General features: G+C 35.7%; 1 protein-coding gene across 22 annotated transcripts in view; it reads left to right on the top strand.

Annotated features, from left to right (window-relative positions):
- Positions 1 to 21,920, top strand: part of adgrl2 (adhesion G protein-coupled receptor L2) — a 324,023-nt gene that overhangs the window by 76,051 nt on the left and 226,052 nt on the right. The gene's annotated exons all lie outside the window — the stretch shown is intronic.

Here is a 21,920-nt window from a genome sequence, read left to right as displayed (position 1 = left end):
GCTTTTTTCTTTCAACCACCATGTATCATTTTCAGTGGTATGGAGTGCTCAGCTACCATTGTGATTGCCTTTAAACGTGGATGAGATATTTCCAACTGAGATAGAAGGCCCAATTGTGCAGAATGCAGATACACATTAGACTAAATGGTTATCTTTTGAAATAATTTTAGCCACATTCATATATGTGTAATAAAAAAACTCCTGGAAATTAGATTTGACATATTAAAGGTAATCTTGCTCAGCTAATGAAAGGAAAGATTGGAAATAAAATCTTGCTGCTTAGTAAAGGAAAAAGGAAAGGGAAAAAGAGATTGATTATGTGTTTGTTTTTCTGTTTTGGGCTACCATTTTCCAATTTTCCTCTTAATTTGCAGACAAAAATAAAATATGCTTATTGTTGTTCCAAGCAAATATGTTTCTCAAAATTCTTGTATTACTAAATTTATTTAATTGTTTGAAATGTGACCATAGTATTCCCTTTTTCACAACTGCCCTAGTTCCCTAGTTTTTCACATCATTTACAGATTATCAAAAATGATAGATTTGGCCACTAGAGGCTTTCCTATAACCAAAAAGAGCTGTGGATATATGATTATGTGTATGTTGTAGTTTGATATCCTTTCTGTGCAGTGTTGTGTTTTCTTTTAATCAAGTGACCTTTTCACAGTCTATTTTACCTATATTGTCATTACATATTATTTTATACAATTTCCCCTTAATTTTTTAAAGGTAAATTAGATTTTTTTTTAAATGAATGCTTTGCTCTGCTAATAGTATGCATGGCACGCTAAATGTAACATCCTTGATCTATCCTCATAAACAGTAAATTCATCCACACCCTGCGAATGGAATATTATTGTTAAAGAAATAAACTTTAGCCACTGAAAGTTTATAGAGGAGCCTTTTGTTGAGACGAGAGAAGGTGTAGTCATAGGTTTGAGCACAAATCTTTAAATGTTTGTATGAGTGGACTTTGCTGAAAATAATAAGACAAATAAACACTTTCAAAATGTAACATTGTTTTCTTCCATTTAAAAAAGGTTAGATAGTATGGTTTCATCATGGCTCCAAACAGAGAAATCGGTTTATTCGTACTTAGGTCAACTTGTACTTTTTGCACACATTAGACATAAATATCATTAAGTTAGTGTTTGCTGGAACGTTTTTTTCAAAGGCAGAAAGTATTTTTTATAAAGGGCGGAAATGGGTTCTGAAAACTGGTAAGTGGTTTTCTTCAGAAATAGTATTCCCATTAGTTAAGATTATGTGTTTGTTTTTCTTAAAATACCCACATTTGTATGCAGTGTAATTGATACTAAACTTGGAGTCAGAGAGTTAATCCCAAGTGGAATAGGTTCTGGTTTAGGTGGCTGAGGGACATTAAACAGAGCCATAGTGCTGTGTTTGTTTATTTTGGATAAGGAGATGGTTTAGCCTGGAAGTGATGACTTGTTTTGGGTGGTCTTTCCACGACAGGATGGTTCATGGTTTGGTGTTGGTTTTCCTTTTCCCATAAAAGCCTTTATGTGACTTTGAAAAAGGAGCATTGGCATCTTGGTATGCAGAAACCGAAGCTGCTTGTTTAACACTTTTGAAGGAGGAAGTTATTACATTGAAGATATTCTGGGGATCATCTTTAGAATCCACTGATATCAAGGTATGAAAACCTTTTAGAAATAGACGATTTTCAGAGATTTCTTCCCAACAGTGTTCAGTGGTTTGTTTTCTTGTGCTAAAGTTTATGTTTTCCACATACTTTTTGCTAGCTCTTCTTATTACCTGCAGAGGGAGCTTTCATATGATATAATCAGAATAATCATAGCATTTAAGGGCTGAAATTGTTTTCAGCATCAGTGCAATTCCTGTTTGTAAGAGCAAACAGGAATTGTTATGCATCCTCAGAACAAAAGTGTTTTTATATGTATACTATATTTGAGAAACTGTGTTTTGCAAAAGGCTGACTTCACTGATGGTAGGTGGAAACCTCTTACAGATTTTGTATGTTGAAAAAAGATGATTCAATGTCACAATGGCATTCCTTATATTTCTGATGTAAATGGCACAAATGCCATGCCTTTATTTTGCTTTAAAGCTGAGATTTTATATCATTTGCTGATCATATTTGTGGAGTTGTCTTAAAAGAATTGTAAACAAACTTTGGAAACCGGAATGCTTTTAGCTAGGAAATTACCAGCTGAGTATCCTTGTTGCATGTGGCAGATTGTTAGATTTCTCCAGCTTGATGCAGGGTTTGGTGTGTTAAGTGGAAAGTAGTAAATGGATGATTATCTCTTCCTTTTTAACTAACTACTCTTTCAAATTAATTTGGTTGCTGTACAGATTCAAGGTTAACTACTAACTTTTGTACTGCGAGCAAAAACAAAGAATCACAAACAACATAAATGATAAATTAACGTAATGACAGTTAAATGAGTTGTATAGCAGTTGTATTTTTAAAGGCTATAATTTTTTTTGGGGGGGGGGGGAGGCATGTACAGAACTGCTGGCTGCTTTAAAAAGACCAGACCAGAACTAATAATATTGGATTATGCATTTAATAAATATAAGCTTTCTTCCAATAGACTATTATTTGCATTAGTAATGCTCCTTCTTACAGTTTACCAATGTGAGTGAAATTGTCTGCATGCTTTAGAATTTAAATAATATTTTCCTGATGATGAAGCCATATGATTCTCAATGAAGCAAAAGAAATGTTGGTAAGAAAAATAAATATGACTTGTTATTTTGCTGCCGAGGAAAGAGAAAGCATAGAAAATAAGTACTGTTTAACTCTGTAAAAGCATAGTGTTCTTTTTTCAGTTCGAGTAGCTTGCATGCTCTTTGCGGTGATGCTAATATGAGATAAAGCATTATGAATATTTGCACATTCCATAAAAGAGAAATAGCACTCAGCAAACCGCTCACTTGCAATAAATCCTCCCAGAAAATTGGTTTGAGAGTTGATTTTTCTGTGGGTTTATTGCCTTGTTATAAACTTGGAAATTTGCGCATTATGTGCAGTCTTATTGTTTTTTGAATTATCATAAAAAACAGCAAGAAAAGGTTTATCGATGTCACAAAAAGACACCATCTTGGTGCTAATTCATTATTTATATTGGCTAATCCTTGCTAAAGTGAAAAATCAGCTTGTTACTGTAACACCAAATGGCCCTTTAAGTAGGGAAACAGTTAAGTAGATCTCTCGTAATAGGTTGTTGTCTAATAAAGAGATTTATGGTATTGGCAAGGCTATTGTATAGGAATTACCCTTTCACAGCATGGCCGTGTCTTATCATAACAATTGGTACCCCATTTAGGTGGAACATTTTCATTACAGGTAATTTTAGCCACAGAAATTACACTCCAATAGGATTATGGTTTCAAAACATTCAAAAATACAGAAATACTCCTAGATAGACTTTGTGGGATTTTAGCTCTTGTAAAATTCAACCAACATTTTGAAACATGCTTTGATTCCATATGTGTTAAACTGTAAGTCCATTTGGAATGATCTGGATTGGGGAAGGCGACCCTTCTGACCTATTACTGAACAGCATTATGTTTTCATGAAACTTTGAGTTCTTGAGTGTAAAGAATGGTTGCTACCTGTTAGGATGAAGTTAAAAATTAGATTGGTTGTATTTTTGTATTGGGGGGGGGGAAGGGGGGCAGGAAGGAATTAATAGTTTCACATAACATTTTCATTTGGTTGAATAGGAAAGTTTGCCTTATCAAGAATGTTTTGGATCTCAAAGGGCTGCATTTTCTAATCCAATTTTACCTGTATATGAATATATCATTTTTAGCTTTTTTTTTTGTTGGAAACTCTGACTAACCCTGGAAAGATTTTCCTGAGCAGGAAAAATATCAGAGTCTTAACAAGGTGACATTTCATGCTCTGGGATAAAGGTTGTAGGAAGAAAATAGCAACCATGAGACCAGGGCAGGCTTTTCAGGCTGTTTTAATTTTATTTGCCTTTAAGCACCTTATTAAAACTTTTAATCTGTTTTCAAATAATATTTTATTGGGCATTGTTTGCTGGGCTCAGGTTTATAAACATTAATAAGTACAATAATATTTGTATTTGCAATGTATTTAGTTTAATGGGCTAGGTTTCTAACAAGCATAAGTAAAGCTTGCATTATGTGAAAAAGGCTTTCCTGCCCTGGGTTTACCACTGAGGCCTGCTATGCCCATCCTGCAAGGTGATCCTGATGGTTGGCAAATCAATCAAAATGGAATGAGATCCATAACAGCTGGTAGAATTCAAGGACCCTGGCCATCACTAAGGATCCATAATATCTGTCATACTATAATTTTGTAGGTTCTGTTTAAAGTACACCTATTATTTATTAGTATTCATGACCATGTTGTCTATTTCTATGGTATTTAAAATATTTCTTTATTTGGCATTGTTTCGAAGTTATCAAAACAGTTGATCTTGTCATTTTCTCTACACATTTTACAGCACTGTTTAAGAGTGTTCATGAGTTCCCTCCCGACTATATCCCCAAGTGTTGTAAGAAGTCATGCTCTGTGCAGGGTTTTAAACTGTGCCAAATAATGTAGAATCATTTTAAAACATTTTTTCTGTCTAATACCGTGTATTTTACAACTATTGGCCTGGACCCAGAGGAGTGCTTATTAGAGTTACACTTGTATTTTATGTGTTGGGAAGGTGATTGCCATGATTGCTCTTCCTCCCAGAAGCTTCTGTTCTCCTGTGTTTAGTGACTTTCCAGGACAGCATAGGCAGGTCTTAAACTGAGCATGAGGACATTCAGATTTCCTTCCGACTCTCTTTCTCCAGTAGAGAACTTCTGCTGGATTCCTACCCTCAAAATATTGAACATTTCTGTGCAGGGAATGTTCAGTATGGATTTGGTTCATTATTTTCTGCAAGAAATAAATTGTAACAGTCTCTTTAAATGTGGTGTAAAGGGATTGTCTGAATAAATAATTGCAGGCAAGTGATCATCTGCATTAATAGGTATTGGATAGCTGTATGTGCTCCCATGGAATGAAATCATGATAGTCTATAACCAGATAAAATGTGTTGTTCTTATGTTCTGTTAGTGAAATCTATAGAAATGGACTCTTGAGCAGTAGGACTTGGCCTATTAAATTATTTTGAAGAAGACATGTGGCAAGTTGGTGAGGTGAAAGAAGTTTACCAGACTGATGCACCTACGTCTGTGACATAGCCTTCCTTCCTCATTTCTCATTTGTGTGGCCATCTGCTTTCTTTGTTGGCTTTGTAGACTTTTTAAAAAATAAACCTAAGAGAAACTGTTACTCATTATGCTATGGTTTGTTGAAATACATTGGGATCAAACTATGGTTTATGAGCCTAGTTTATGAGTAAATCATAGGATTACTGTAGACTAACTAGAAATCTCTCCCACACACATAGGAGAAAAGAGGATTGAATTTTTTCAGGCTTAAAGTCTTTTTCTGTTGGGTGTATTTTACCTCAAAGTTGAGATGCAATAACAAATTTTGATTAGTTTATAAACAGATTACTGTAAAAGCAGGAAGTAGATACTTTATTGCTTTGGACCACCTCATGGCTGGCTTACAGGAGAGGGTTGCTGAGCATATTGAGATTTAGAGAACCTTCTTAATAAGTACAAAATTATTGTGTTCAAACCAGACCTTTTTTTTTTTTTGCACAGATTACAAGGTGCAGAAGAAACGGAAAATACATTGTATAAAAGGTTATAATGTTGACATAGATTATATAACATAACATTACTGTGTATTGAAGTACTTTTTCTGTCAAATGTGTTGTATAACATGAAGTTTTGGTGCTTAATTTGTTAAAACGGTGCAGGATGTCTTACAAAATGTCCCATCCTCCTGTGCTGAAATTTGGGAGAGAATATCGTATCACTAGGGATGTCCAGGATTATGGTTTGTAAATTAAACATCATCACTCGGCGCCAATGGAATTCAGGGAGAGAGGTGGAAGGGGGAACAGCGACTCTGGTATAGCAGGAGCAACTAAATAGTGTGAAGTGGTTGTGGACTTCTTCCCTTTTCTCCAGAATATCTGGATGCTTATTTTCCCCTGTGCCTTCTCAAATACCTTTTTTCTTTCATTGTCCATTTTGTAGTCTTTTGACTCGCCATGTTAGTTTTCTCTGCTACATTGCAGGGTTGGTATGAGAATCTCCAGTGTGGGAGAAATGGATCAGCAGGTGCAATCTATAGTCCTCTCAATTCCAGGTTGGGTTGAAATATTACTGAAGTAATAATATCAGTTGTTGATATTACTAAATTTCACAAAATAAGAAATTAAAAACTTATATGTAAATAGAATGATGGTTTGGAATATTTCTAATTACTGTAGTAGTCATCACAGGTTATCTAGTAAGGGAGAGTCATCATATTGAGGTATTAAAAGTGATGGATGGTTTGAAATACGTGCCCTCTCTTTTGCTTTTCAAATCATGGTAACCCTAAAGTATACATTGCTGGGTTTGGAAGTTTAGTTCTAATGTTTACTTATCTGGAACACAAGAAAGCATTTCATAGAAATTTTTAGCTAGCGTAGGATATCTGATCTATAATTTGTCCAATCTAATGATATGCATGTTTATTTAGAAATAAACACTGATTTCTATTGAATTGTCTTTAATCCCAGAACAAAAATTGAAGTGATTGTATAGATTTATCCTGACTGAAATTCTATAGCATGACAAAAATAGCTTTAAACCCATAGTACATAAATCAAACAATATGCAGCCAGATTTGCAACTTCCTTTGGCCATGTCTGCTATTGAGATTCAAAGCATCTTTCTTTGAAGCTTGTAAATCTAACTACATCATAATTTCCCCTCCCTCTTAACAGCTGGGTATATAAAAGAAGGAGGGAGAATGTTCTGTGGCAGTTTCAAAAAGGCCATGTTGTTATTTGCTTGATTGATATGTCTTTACTGTGTTTGTGTGCAAACGCACTATTGTGTGGTTTTGGGAAAGCCAGCCAGCCACGCTACCTGTGTTTTGCAAGTCTGAGCTCAAAGCCTTTTCCTCCTTGGTGAGATCACAAATCCTTATGTGAGCTCGGTATTCCTTTTGCTCTCCCTGCTCATTTCAAATGATGATGCCTCACGAGCAAGTTGTGGGAGAAAGCATTTATATATAGAGCAGTGATTTTTGTACAGAGCAAAGGTTTTTGTTTTGTTTGAATTTCTTTTCTTACCTTTGGAAGAATGCCATGGATATGCCTAATAAAAAAAAACTTTTATTATTTGGCATTTGGAATGTAAGTGACCAGGAGCTGTTGAATGAGGAATGAAAAGAAGGAGAAAGCTGCTGCAAAGACTACATCAAAGCAGTGGAATCTTTGAAATATACCTGTGAATGATTTTTTTCCCCATTTTAACTTGTCAGTAGCACAGAATATATATCCCTCTGCTACATAGCAAGGTATTTTGTTAACAACATTTCTCCAAATGTTGCATTGAGATTTTATTTGTTGTCATTTCAGTAGAAAGGAATGCTATTACTGCTTTACAATATTGGTAGATTAATAAAATTCAATAATTGGTTTATATCTGTATCAGGTTAGTTACTTTGTTTCCCTGACATATAGTTTTTATAAATATTTTTTCTGTATTGCTTGGCTTAATGTTTTTGTTTGTGTATAATGTTAGTAGGGTTTTTATTTTTCTAATTTTTTTCATTGCTCATGAATTTCAGAATGAATACCATTTTCTTCCTTCCAAAATGAAATCTCACCCATTCTTGTGGGGGAAATTCAACATACCAATTGAGTAAAAGTCAGAAATAATTGGTATTTGCACTGAAGGTGGAAGAAAGTGGTTTAAGTATGCTGCTGATTAAACTCAAGTAGGAATGAATTAATTATGTCTGTGTTTTCAGTTACTTTGACAATAATTAAAGAATGGAAATTTCATGAATGAACTGCTGTTTGATTTTTAAATAGTAGATGATTACTTGGACCTAATGCTTTTTAAAAAACACCTACCTATGCATGTGTTTATTTTTAATTAAAATAGTTCTATAATTGAAAATTCCAATGCTGTCTAGATTTTCACATTGTTTATTTGATGATCTTAAATGTTGTCTGCTACAAAATTTCTTAATTCTATTTTCAACCTCACCTGTGTCTTTTAAAATTTAAATTATTATGAACCATAGGAGGTTATAGTTGTGTAATTTTAGTATCTGCTTTGTTAAAGAAGAACTGTAATAATTTCTCATTTCAGTGCAACAAAAATGCTCTGGGGTATATGTGTACAGATGCACGCTAATTATTTTAATTTTAAGTTTTATAGCACTATATATAAGACTATACTACAAAACGTATAGACAAAATCCTTACAATTTTTCTATGTTTCTTAATGCTGATTGTTTTTATGAATACTGACTTGCAACAGTCATTAAAAAAACATGGCCTCAAAATAACTTTGTTATTTAGTTCATATTTTAGCAGCACAATCCTATACATGTCTAATCTGAAATATGTCCCTTTGAAGTCAGTGCATCTTAGTTCCAGATAGGTGGGCATAGCATTACAGCTTGAAATGCTATATTATTTGTCTTGCTTGAAAATTAGATTTCTTCTTCAGTGCATTGTTTTTGCTTTCCGTATAACAAATGTATTATTCATTCAATTTGTGTCACGCCCTTTCTTATAAGAGCTCCAAACAGCTAACAATCTGCTTGAAACAGGGATTTCATGAAAGATAAAAAGATTATTTGAAAGGACTCTGCATTCTGAGAGTGACCTAATTCTAAAGGTACTGAGGATTGAAGCTTGTCCCACTCCCGAACATACAACCAAAATTCAAAGGGATTATGTAGTACTATCTAGAGCAGCTGCTTATTTGCAACTATGGTACAAGGCATGGATCCCAATGAATCTGCTCTGGATAGGACTACTAATAATTTTTTCATCCCCCTGCTTCTTAGTTTTCATGAAAACATTTCAAATAAAGAGACATTGGAAATGATACTTTAGCTCTTGACTTTGATCTGCCCAAAGGGAATAAAAGTGTTAACACTTGGAAATGAATTGCAAATGACTTTGCACACACACCTGGTCGTTTTAGCATCAGGTTCATTCTATCTTGTTTAATTGGTTGGTATTTTCTTTCTACATTTAATGTTTTTTTTCTAAGCTAGAGAGGAAACTTGGCAGTTAAAATATTTTCTTGGAATCCCAGGAACAGTAGAGCCACTCCCAAAACAAGGGATTGAAAACTTTGGCAGAGAAAAGAATATTTGCAGATTGTGGAGCAAGCAGAATCCAACAAGACCAAAATAATAGAAGTATCAGAAACCCATCATGAATACTAATTGCATTTAAAGCCCTTGCAGCTGAATTAATATTTACAGTAATGAATTGTGGCAATACCAATATTAAAAGATAATGCCTAGCATCCTAATAATTGTCTTAACTACTTCTATGTAACCAGGAAAGACCTGAATACATTTCTTTTAATGACATACAGTAGAGTCTCACTTATCCAACATAAACGGGCCAGCAGAATGTTGGATAAACGAATATGTTGGATAATAAGGAGGGATTAAGGAAAAGCCTATTAAACATCAAATTAGGTTATGATTTTACAAATTAAGCACTAAAACATCATGTTATACAACAAATTTGACAGAAAAAGTAGTTCAATGCGCAGTAATGCTATGTAATAATTACTGTGTTTACAAATTTAGCACCAAAATATCACGATGTATTGAAAACATTGACTATAAAAATGCATTGGATAATCCAGAACGTTGGATAAGCGAGTGTTGGATAAGTGAGACTCTACTGTACCTACATGTTTAGTCATATGACAGGAAAAAGGAGGGATAAAAACTAAATAAATAAAATACATAGCATGTTGACAATATTTTGAATCTGAGAAGGCTTTAACATTGATAATTACATCGCATATGTGCAATCTTTTGGAATTTTGCAAATAATTGTGACAATTGTAATCTAAAAATCTTAATAAAATCTGTGATGTATTTTCTTCCCTATTCTTCTTCAGTGAATGATTTATTACTAGTCCAACTGCCAACAAATACAATATTGAATTGGCAAAGAATTGGACATTTATCCACCCCACCCTGTAGTCTTCCACTTTTTCTCTGGAAGCTTTTCTAGTCGTCCAGAGATGATTTTGATGGAATTGGGCAAGGGAGGGAAGGGTCAGGGAGATAGACTACATATCCCCGAGTTTCTGCTGTCAGAAATCGTGGAATGACACTCCCTCATGCTGTTCACTTTCCTGTAATACACCACCCATCTGCTACCTTTTTACAGTAAATTTTCTCCTTTTTTCTCTGCTTTGTCAAAGCAAAACCCAATTAACATTCTGAAAGGTGAATAATAATGGATCAGTACAGCTATTTTTGTTGACAATGGTGATTGTGTACAGACATCTTACATGCTAATCTTGAAAAACAATTACATAGCAATAAATGAGTGTCTTAGTTGAAAGATGTATACATGCCTTACTTTACTCAATAAATTCCATTCTATGGGATGATTTTTGGTGTTGGGGTAATAGGTAAAGGTTTTCCCCTGACGATGAGTCCAGTTGTGACCGACTCTGGGGGTTGGTGCTCATCTCAATTTCTAAGCCGAAGAGCCGGCGTTGTCCGTAGACACCTCCAAGGTCATGTGGCTGACATGACTGCATGGAGTGCCGTTACCTTCCTGCCGGAGCGGTACCTATTGATCTACTCACATTTGCATGTTTTCGAACTGCTAGGTTGGCAGGAGCTGGGGCTAACAGCGGACGCTCATTCTGCTCCCTGGATTTGAACCTGGGACCTTTTGGTCTGCAAGTTCAGCAGCTCAGCGCTTTAACGCACTGTGCCACCAGGGGATAGGATAGTATTATTTACTATTAAAGTTTGTTGCAACAACTCTGTGGAGCATGGAATCAGTAAACTTTTACCAACTTTTCTTTAACAATTATCATGCTATACTTTTGTAGTTATACTTCTATATTCCACTTTAATTGTCATGGCAATATCTTGTGGGATCCTGGCATTTATAGCTTAGTGAGGCCACAAGAGCTCTGGGTGAGAATCCTAAGTGCCCTTCTCTAAATTGCAAATCTCAGGATTCTAGATTATGGCAGTTAAAGAGGAATATAGCACTATGATAGTGTACTGTGATAGGTCTAAGTATTTTTTCGCAGTACTACTATTCCATAGTATCAGTACCATACGAAAATCTTTCCACATAGGACCACTCTCATATGTTGTTAATAACTCCTGTTGCTCCCACTGTTAACAACTATTGTGTTATTTGTGTCAATATGCTTAATAGAAATTTCTGAATATTCTCTTGTATAAGTTGACGTCAAGTATAAGTCAAAGGTAGGTTTTGTGACCAAAATTATGGATTTTGATATGACCCGTGAGGGTCATTCCATGGAGATGACAAAACTTCAGGGCCAATGCCCCTGGCTGCCATGACCCCACCCAGGCATTCAAAATGACCTGAAGTGATGGAGAGAGTAAAGAGACTTGGTGCTTCTTTTAGGCTCCTCTGGAATGGGCTAAGCTCTTGCCTTTTTACCAAAGAAGTGGATGGATATTTTTTGTGTTAATAATTAAGGTAAAGTACTCACAGGACTCAGGGATAAGTTGAGCCAGTTTTTTGGGGTTGGTGTTTTGAGTCAAATTTTTAGACTTCTGCAGTACATTAGTATATTGGGTAATAATATTGATGGTATATTTTCAGGCCATAATTCCAACAATATATTTTTAGAAACCTTTGGTAGTAATGCTCATGTAGAGTTTGAACTTAAAAATGGAGCCTCAGGTGGCCTAGGGGATAAAAGCCTCATGACCTGAAGGTTGGGTTGCTGACCTGAAAGCTGCCAGGTTCGAATCCCATCCGGGGAGAGTGTGGATGAGCTCCCTCTATCAGCTCCAGCTCCATGCGGGGACATGAGAGAAGCCTCCCACAAGGATGGTAAAACATCAAAACATCCGGGCATCCCCTGGGCAACGTCCTTGCAGACGGCCAATTCTCTCACTCCAGAAGCAACTCCGGTTGCTCCTGACACAGAAAAAAATTAAAAATCTTTAAAACTATAACAATAACAGTGGTGCTGTGTTAGCTGAAACATTGATGAGAAGCTGTTTATTCAGATGCATGATGAGGTTGGTTGACTGGTTTATGTACTAGATTTCGACCCTAGAATGGCACTCAAAGACAAAGACCATAATTTTAAAACTTAGTGTTTTTAAATTTCTTCTATGTTCTTATGAATTGTATTAACATAGGAATTCATATTAATCATGACTAGATACCATCTAGGATCTATCTACACTGACACCTAAATCTATGGCTGGTTTGAAGCAGTGCTGACTTGTGAATTAGTACCTGCTCAGCTATTCACACCAAACCCAAAATGCAGAGCTGCTCCAGAGCTTCAGGGAAGCTCAATGCATTCTTCGATTTCTGCAAACATGGGTAAAATTGGGTCATGTGGTTTAATCTTGCATTAGGGACCAGAGGTCCCTGAATGTCATGTGGCCCTCTTGCCCAATTTGAGGTATGAACTATGGCCAATTTAATGGATGTTAAGCTGTGAAATACAGTATGGCAAAAATAGGTGAATTGTGCATGTAGCTGGTAGCAAAAAATATATTTGCTAGGTCAATGTTGGAAAGACTTGGAAGACGTTCCAGGGCAGTAATTAATTATTACAAGATAAATGCATTTTAGACTAGAATGGAGCATTTGCCAAGCTATTTGCAGAACTAAAAGGACTCATTTTGGTTTAAAATGTTTACAATCGTGATGAGTACTGGTAGGTTACAGTTTCAGATAAGACTGTACTTTAAAAAATATTTATAGTATTGTGTGTGTGATATGCACTGTACTGTTAAAAAGTCAGATTTTGGTTGCTATGTATAGTAAAACATATGTTTTTTGATTTTATATATAAGTAGCAAAATAGTAATGGATGGGAACAGTGAGTTGTAGACACTGGTTTCAAGGTGGCTTGCTTCAAAAAAGCCCACACATAACACTAACCACCTTTTGCCAGATGGATAAAAAATCTGTGATTAAATAAAAAAAATGGAAGTGAAAAGCTTTCCTTCTCTACCTGCTCTTCATGTTGGAAGGGAAGGGAGTTGAGAGTGTGCAAATCAAAGTCAACTTTCCCTAGCATCCATCCATTCTGATGCAGTGGATTCCAGTGTGCTTGACTTCCCCACTTCAGCAGTGGAAAAAGATTGTGGGCATAACGCCTCCATCTTCAGGAAGCCCTCAAGTCGAATAGCACACATGATCAGGCTCCACATACTGATCAGGCTTCCCGGAAAGCTCTTGGTCATAGAAAAACAATATTCCAAGTAGAGAAACACATAGCCACTTTTCTACTGTGCTCCCTTTTTAATATTTAAGTAGCTCAGAAAGTCTTATTTATCTGGATAAGTTTTTGGATGCTTAGCTCATCTGCTCCCCCTTCCACTCCTTGTATTTGTGGCATTTGCTAAAAACAGCTAGACTTGTTCTCTTTATTGTAGCTCCCCCCCCCCCCCTCTTTTAAGATACTTTTTTGAAAGCTACTTCGAATAGTGTGGAGAGGTAGAGACAGCATTGTTTTAAATAAATAAATAAATGTTTTGAGAAACCACAAGAAACCAATGTGCAAATGATGCTTCAGCTATCTATGCTTTTATAGATATTAAAGAATCATTGAGTTGGAAGAGACCACAGGGGTCATTCAGTCCAATTCCCTTCCAGGAACTATGAAGAGAGAACTTGCACATTTGTCCCCATTGTAATAATGTGTGCTTAATATTCAGTGGTACACTTGAGCACATTCCTAATTTCCACAGACTTTAGAAAAGTGGAAAGAAGGTATAACAGTCACACGTTGCTTTCTGCTACTTTACTGTTTCGAGTGGCTGCAGAATTGCAGATAGTGATGTTGTTTGGAAGTAAAGCCACTGAACCGAAGTACTTCTGAATAAGTTTATGCAGATTATTCTGTGTGACAGTTAACAAATGAGTGTTAGGTGTTCTTCTCTAGATTTATCCTCAGCCAGACCTTGTAGGTGTTGTTTTTAATTAGTGAGTGATAATACTGTGGGAAAGCTCCAGGATTTCATTTTCACAATGTTAGTTTTGGTCTCTTTACCATCTACTATAGAGGTCATTGTGGTATTTTGGAAAGTTAAGGGATGCTGACTGTAAAATCTGAACATGCAGTATTAATTGTGTTCTGGGTATTTTTGTGTTTATAAGAAAATGAAGAAAAAAGTAATTGTTTTAAATCAAGAAACACTGATAGAACTCTTAACCAAATGTGTGTGTATTTAAAAATAGATCAGAAAGCCCTTTTGAGACAAAGTATATTGACACACTATGGAGTTGCGCAAAGTGATGTAATAAGAGCTGACATATGAAAATGTTAGATCTATTTTAGTATCTTATTAGAGCTCAGGTTTATTGAACAAGGGATCTTTTAAAAGCTTTTCTTTCTAATATCGTCGGCATCTTTCAAAACTAGTTCGCTGAAACCAAATAGAAGCAGGGAAATTTCACTACAGGTTTTTGCGTTGACACAGGAGTGCCTGCAGGGGATTTTTGCCAATAATATCAGTATTAATATGTTAAATGTAGACATCTCATTGATATTGGAATGTGAAAGCTAAGGTGAACTGTTAGAGAGTCACAGAAATAATATTTAAATAAGGAATTAGATACTTGAAAGGGTGTGGAAAGATCTGGTTATGCAGTGCACTTTTAATCAAGCTTTCACCATAGTTTTAAAAGATACTGGGGAGCTCCTTTTAAAGAAAAAACTATTAAATTCATAGTTTAGAGGTTTTACATCAAAATTGAGAAGTTGCTGGAGAATACATTCAGATGACTATCAGTTTAAGCTTCTCCCCCAGTTTCAGAGCCATACATCTTTACTAATGAACAGAGATGAAATATTGCCATAATCTTATTAGCTTACATCTTCTCAGTGGCAGTGAACATCAAGTATTATGCATCCTACTTTCCCTCTTACTTAACTCAACCATGCACAAGGCCCAACTGTTTTTTTTCCTTGTGAGGCTTTACAATGGCAGTTTAGCATATATGTTCACTGCTGAGAATTAAAATGTAGCTGCGCCTTTGTTCAAACTCTACACAATGATGTTATCCATGTCATAATGTTGAGGCATGGGTCAGTCTAGTGCATCTGAAAACACCATTCAAACGTGCATGGCAGTCATGAAATACTAGGCTGGCTAGCACACAAAGCAAAGTAATCCTAGATCCTAGCAACTTATTGGGGTCTCCTCTCCTTCCCAGGGGCCCCTGGTGGCACAGTGTGTTAAAGCGCTGAGCTGCTGAACTTGCGGACCGAAAGGTCCCAGGTTTAAATCCTGGGAGTGGAATGAGCGCCTGCTGTTAGCCCCAGCTCCTGCCAACCTAGCAGTTCGAAAATATGCAAATGTGAGTAGATTAATAGGTACCGCTCCGGCAGGAAGGTAACGGCGCTCCATGCAGTCATGCCGGCCACATGACCTGGAGATGTCTATGGACAACACTGGTTCTTCAGCTTAGAAATGGAGATGAGCACCAACCCCCAGAGTCGATCATGACTGGACTTAATGTCAGGGGCAAACCTTTACCTTTACACTTCTTCCCAAGTACAACCACAAAGAAGAAGTCAAAAGACTTTATTTATGTATAACTGAAATGTCCAAATTCAGGGCCACTGGGGGAAATAGCCAACTTCAAACTATAGTTTACAAAGCTGTTTTTTTTTAACTATTAATAATGTATGTTTGAATTACATACAAAATTGTGATTGATTTAAACACAAATAGATGTGTCTGACTTCCAGGGAAAAGGAGCAAGTATTGAGGAGTCTGGGAGTCTGGGACATGTTTTAGTAATGCTCAACAACATTTAAATGCAACCTTTCAGTTTTCTAGCCCTGATTCTTATTAACTAATTAATTAGGGGGTGAACATACGCCCCTTTGGCCTCCTCATTCTGTTTTTATAGCACTTGATCCTAACCAATCACCCAGGTCCCTCTAGGTTTCCTGGCCTCTGCGTCTTCCTTGTCTCAAAAACAGGACCAGCCAGCTATTACTTCTTAAACTTGCAACTAAGTTTCACTGTTTAACAAAACAAAACAGTTTTTTTTTCCAAAATCAGAAGTCCATTTCTCTTCTGGGATATTTTGTTTTGTTTTGGTTTGAAGAGATGAAGTCCCCAGAAGGTTCTATGGAAATAAAGCCCTGCATTGACCTTAGTTGCCTATCCTGCATTAAACCATTAAAATGTTGTTTTAACTCAACTAAATTGATAATTCCATTAAACTCCCTTAGAAGGACTTATATGCTATAAGTTTAATATTTTTTTATTTTTTTCATATTAATCTCTTCCAAACACTTTTCTCTTTGATTTTGTTCATTTTCTAGTATCTCTCTAATGGGATCATTATCAAATTGGCTTATTCTGAGGTGTAAAAGGGATGGAGGCTTGCATGCATTCTGCATTTGACATTGTGAAATATATACCCCACATTAGTAAAATGCTGAAGCTCTTACTAAATGGTGTGATTTTTGCTGTCTTTTTTATTCTCTTGCATTGATTCTGGGAGCTGGGGAATTGGTGGTCAGTGGATACTTTTTTATCTTTTAAAAAAGAGTCATTCAGAAGCTGGCTTCAGTTTCAACCGGAAATCACAGTCATATAGTCACCATATCAAATTTCTTGCAGAGTGGGATCATCAGTTCATTCATTGGCCTGTCAACTGCTTTGTTATCCTGACAGTGAGGACAATTGTGAGGTGATAGGAAGGCCTATTGGACACTTCATTGTCAGTGATAGTTCACTTCTTTAGGTGCAGAACTGAATTTTGATTTTTTTTTCACAATCTGAATTTTGATTAACACTGCACGATTCTATGTCTATGACTTTTAGTAAATGGGACCTAGAGGGCTGATCCTGAGTAGCATTTTGGTAATGCTGAAGCTTTCCTCTAACACACACACACACACACCCTAGAAAAAACATATAAACACATATACAGATACACTGGGCCTTCGGTATCTGCTGTGGTTTGATTCCAAGACCCATGCGAATAGTAAAATCCATGGATGATGTCTCATTATATGCAAAGTAAAGTGTAGTAAAGTTGTAAAATCAAGGTTTGATTTTGGAATTTTAAAACTATTTTTAAGCCATGGATGGTGGAATACATGGATACGGAGGACTGACTTATTATGTGCATGTATGTATAGATAGATAGTATATGTATTCCTCTAATATAGGTAGTAAGAACGTTTGTGATCACATGTAGAATAACTTATACCATCATTGAGCTAAAGCAACGAGTCCAGCAATGGGTTTACATAGGCTGTGTTTTCAAGCATGCTTTAGCTCTGCCATCTTACATTTAGAAATTAAGTTCAGGCTTTTTGTCATTACCGTGTAAGATTGTAACAGACTTCATTATGCAAAGCTGAATAATAGTTTAATTTAAAGCATTAATAAACATTACATATGCACATTTCTTACTCTGGGAATCCAGGATTCTAATTTAATGAAATGCCAGAACTGGTCTTTTGTTTTTAGTTTGAAGAGTGTTGTGTGCAAAAATATTCTAGCCTTCTAAATTATGCCCAGACATAGATATTACACTGTTTAGTAACTCATTATTAAATTGGTTTACTGTTATTTGTTTAACATTCAAATAGCATTGTACAAAATAAGCAGTTTATATTTGTGAAACACATTGTTTGGCCCCTGCAATTGAGGTTTATTAGCTTTGAAATGTTTACCAAAGTAAATATGGTCAATTGTGATCTGGAGCACAAAATAATGGAGCAATTCTAGATTCTGTAAATCCTTCATAGGTTTTCAACAAATGTACTAGGGAAGTAAAACTGAATGAAATCAATAAAACCAAATTATCTACAGAGTTTTGCAAGACCTTCCAAGTTATTAATTGAGGATGGAAGCATGGCCCCAGGTTCTGTGTTGTCCTGTCTCAATTCTTTAACACATCATTGGAGTTCATTTATTATGGCAATGGTTTTCAGACTGCTTTGCCTAGAATCTTTTAGTTATTCAGTAATCTAATACTTATACAATAAGCCTGATGAACCTGAAAAAAATAGACTTTTAATAGAAGCTTTTATGAACTCCAGTCTGCTTCATCAGATGTTGTTGATGAAGTGAAGTTGAATCCACAAAAGCTTATTGTAGAAATTATTTTTTCTCAGTTACAACTTTCAAAAGTGCTAAAATACTTTTGCTTCTGCTGTTGTCGTTTGGACATCTCAGGTAAACCCGCAACCCGTCACGGGGTTTGGGCCTGTGTGGAAGAGTCCTAAGATTTCTAGCATGACTCTGTAGTCAATTTCCACTGGAAACCGACCACAGAATCACATTGTAGGATCTAAAGATTTCTACAGATATGTTATCTCAAGAAATCTCCAAGTTTTCCAGCATGTCTGGAGGAAATTGATCAGAGTCAATTTCACACTGGTGGACCTAGAAAGTCCTACAGAAAACATTTTTAATTAAACCTGTGAATAATCAAATCAGCAAAGGTGAAAAACATGTATGTGAAGGGATGCCTGTGTAGCAGGCATGGACAAATTTAGGTCCTTCAGGTGTTTTGGACTTCAATTCCCACAAATCCTAGCCAGTTTACTAGTTGTTAGGAGTTGTGTAAGTTGAAGTCCAAGACACACAGAGGGCCAAAGTTTGCCCATGCCTGCTGTATAGTTATTTAGGCAGAGAGGTAGTGACAAGGAGTTTCATGGTTCAGTAAGGACTATAACCTGGATGTCTACAGCCTCTGTTTAATTATTGTAACTTCTGCACCACACTGACATTTTGAACCGAGTCTCATGCATTTCTGCATTTTGGTTGGCCAATAAAGGGGTTGCCCTCTTGTAGATTTTAGTTGTATTTCAGTAGCATTGCATTCTGTGTTCAAAGTGTTCTCACCTTTCCATTACTTCTGTTCAAGGAGTATTTTATGGGAGTCGATGGTGTTTCTTAGGCAATACCAGCCATCAATGTGGAAGAAAAGAAAGGATGCTAAATCTTCTTCCATTCTGTCTTAGTGCCAAAAGCTTCCTCCTGCTTCCCCCCTTTTTTTCAGCAGCTGGTTTCCCTTGGCTAAGGGTGGTTTTGGCTTCAGTTGTGAATAGTTCAAAGCCTAGGATGGCTAATAGGTTCTGACCTCTTTTTGAGCTGTCACATGTTGGCCCTGCTTGTGATTTTATATCAATGATATTTTCTTGTTTGTGATGTTCCGGTGATTTCAAATTTGAAAGGTTTTGTGAATGTCTCATGTTTCTTAGAAGTTGTGGCTACTTTAGGTGGATAAATAATGGAAAACTCTGAATTTTATTATTTTTTTCTCTTTGGACCCAGTGAAAACATAGCAGATTCTTTTAGTCATTGCAGCCCCTTTGAAAGGGAAACAAATGGCGATATAGAGCTTTTTGTCCTTCCACTTTTTATTCTCATTTTATGATGGGACATGACTGCCAGGCTGCGGTATCCCATTGTTCAGAACCAAACCAGCAGGGGCTGAGGTTTTTTGGCAGAGAAAAACAGAGATTCTTGAACAGTGCCTGCCAACAAATAGTATTCTCAAGTTGTGTTAGGGAACATCATTCCTGAAGCTCTCAGAATCTGCCAAAACCAATTAAAATCTATACTTTTCAAGCCCCTCATGAGAAATGCATTAACTGCTTAGATTCTTAAAAGTTTCTAGAGGTTTTTTAAAAATAAAACAAATAGATTCATGAATTTTTAAAAATAAAATCTTCTCTTATATTCTAGGAATTTTATTCTCAACTGAGTTACGGCGAAGCAATGTTGTTAATGTGGATGGAACACTTCCAGAATCATCATAATCACTGCTTGATCATAGTACAGTTACAAATCTGAGCCTTGCTTTTGTGCAAGTTGCATTAAGACAAAGGACATTGCCTCTGTATGGGTGGGTTGTATTCCTAGAACACTAATCAGTGACAGAACTTTAATATTATTTTTAAAACATTCTGTCATTTCAAAAACATACATCCAAAATCTACTTTTTGATTTGAAAAATTGTGTTCAAAACATGTTGGTATTCAGAAAGTCTGACTGGAAATGCTTTACCCGTGACCCTGTAATTTGCTTTTCCTTTTTCAAACACTTGGAACACTGCCATACTGGAAAATAATAGTTCTGCCTAGCACATATTTTCACTCTAGAGCTGGTATGTAGCAATATCCCGCATTGTTGTCATACACTAAAGTCACCAATCAGGTGCTAAAGGTGTAATTTATGCTAAACTGGTGCCTGGGTCTAGAAGCTTTTTTAGAGACTAACAATTCAGTAGAGACTGCTTTTATACATATGGCTATATAAAATGCTTATTAATGGTAGCAGATGTTGCACTTTAATCCCTTAAAATGATTGTTTGGTACCAGCAGGAAATTTATTAAGCTTGAGTTGTGTGAAATTGTGTGTGCATAAGCTGCTATTCAGATTGTAAAAATGCCATTGAAAACTGTTAAAAAAGTTCTGCCTGTAATTGGCAGAGAGGTATTAGCGCTTCCAAAAGAAGCTCCTGTGTACTGTTGGCCCTTGTGCTCCAACTTCTTTATCATTTATCTTCTTGTATTGATGTCACTGAATTATTAATTTATACATTGGGTTGGATGGGGTGAAGGCACCATTTAAATGTGTGGCAAATGTATCCTTATCGCAGGAGACATGAAAGGAGTAATTTTGCGTTATCAGTAAAATGGAAAGGACATTTTAAAATTTCATTTACAGTAATCCACTTTGCTTCCAGTAAAACATCTAGATTATTGCTACCATAATATAATGCTCTTATTAAAATTTTGTAATCTTCTTCACTCTTTTCACTTATAAATAAGGTTGATGGACAAATTCTGGCTTCATTTGGGCATTTCCTTTTCTTCCAGTATTCTTTTACTATCTGATTGTCTGAAGTTAAATGGAGTGTGCCGTTAATTGTGGTCCAAAATGTATTTTGAATTAGTGGCATGTTGTAGCAAAGAAAGCAAGGCCAAAATCATAAGCGTAATTATTCGAGCAGACAGTAGGAATGTAAAGAATTATCTCTAAATTGCAAAAAAAAACAAAACCAAATAAACCAAACCGCTAAACATCAAGCCTATCATAAAATTCAGAAGGATTTTCTGAATGTGAAAATCATGATACGAAAAAAATAAACTTCAAAAAGCAACACAAATCAATGGAGAAAACTCAAATGTCTAATGATCTGAATAAGTTTACAGTTCACAGAGTACACTTAAGCTGCATATGTTTTCACTTCATGGCTAAGAGGAAATTTTGAGTTAAGTTTCAAAGCTGGTTTGAAGTAGGGGTTGGCAGGAATAGGGTTTGAATAGGTTGGGGATGGTTAAACCTGCGGCTGAAGCAGAAATCAAGGCCCAATATTATTAATTACATTTTACTTATAAATTGTTACAGAAGTGGTTTACAATAAAAAGCTATAATTGACATATGCAATGTAAAATGTGGACATCAACTTTATAAATGAAAAAGGGTTCCAAATAAATTTGAACTAAAGTAACAGTATAATTCGTTTATTTTACTTTTCGCTCATTCAACAACTACAGTTCTCTGGACAGTATATTAAAATATAAAATACAAACATTAGAACAGTGATTTCTTTAAGAAAAGTACCAAAACTAATATAAGCTCAGCTGCAACAAGCAAAATGGAAAAGTGGTAATATCTATATACACTTTTAAAAAGATAAAAAGCTTGGGAGAAAAAGTTCGTGCTGGAAATACATAACCAGAACTTTTCTACAGTAGTATTTCTAGAGAAATGGTGCCACCAATGAAAAGGCCCTTTCATCATAGCCACTTGTATTTGACTAATAATATCA

This window comes from Anolis carolinensis, chromosome 4 (genome assembly GCF_035594765.1).
Source record: "Anolis carolinensis isolate JA03-04 chromosome 4, rAnoCar3.1.pri, whole genome shotgun sequence".
NCBI classification, from domain to species: Eukaryota; Metazoa; Chordata; class Lepidosauria; order Squamata; family Dactyloidae; genus Anolis; species Anolis carolinensis.
The sequence above is the reverse complement of the archived record's forward strand: the minus strand, read 5'-3'. Positions and strand labels throughout refer to the sequence as shown.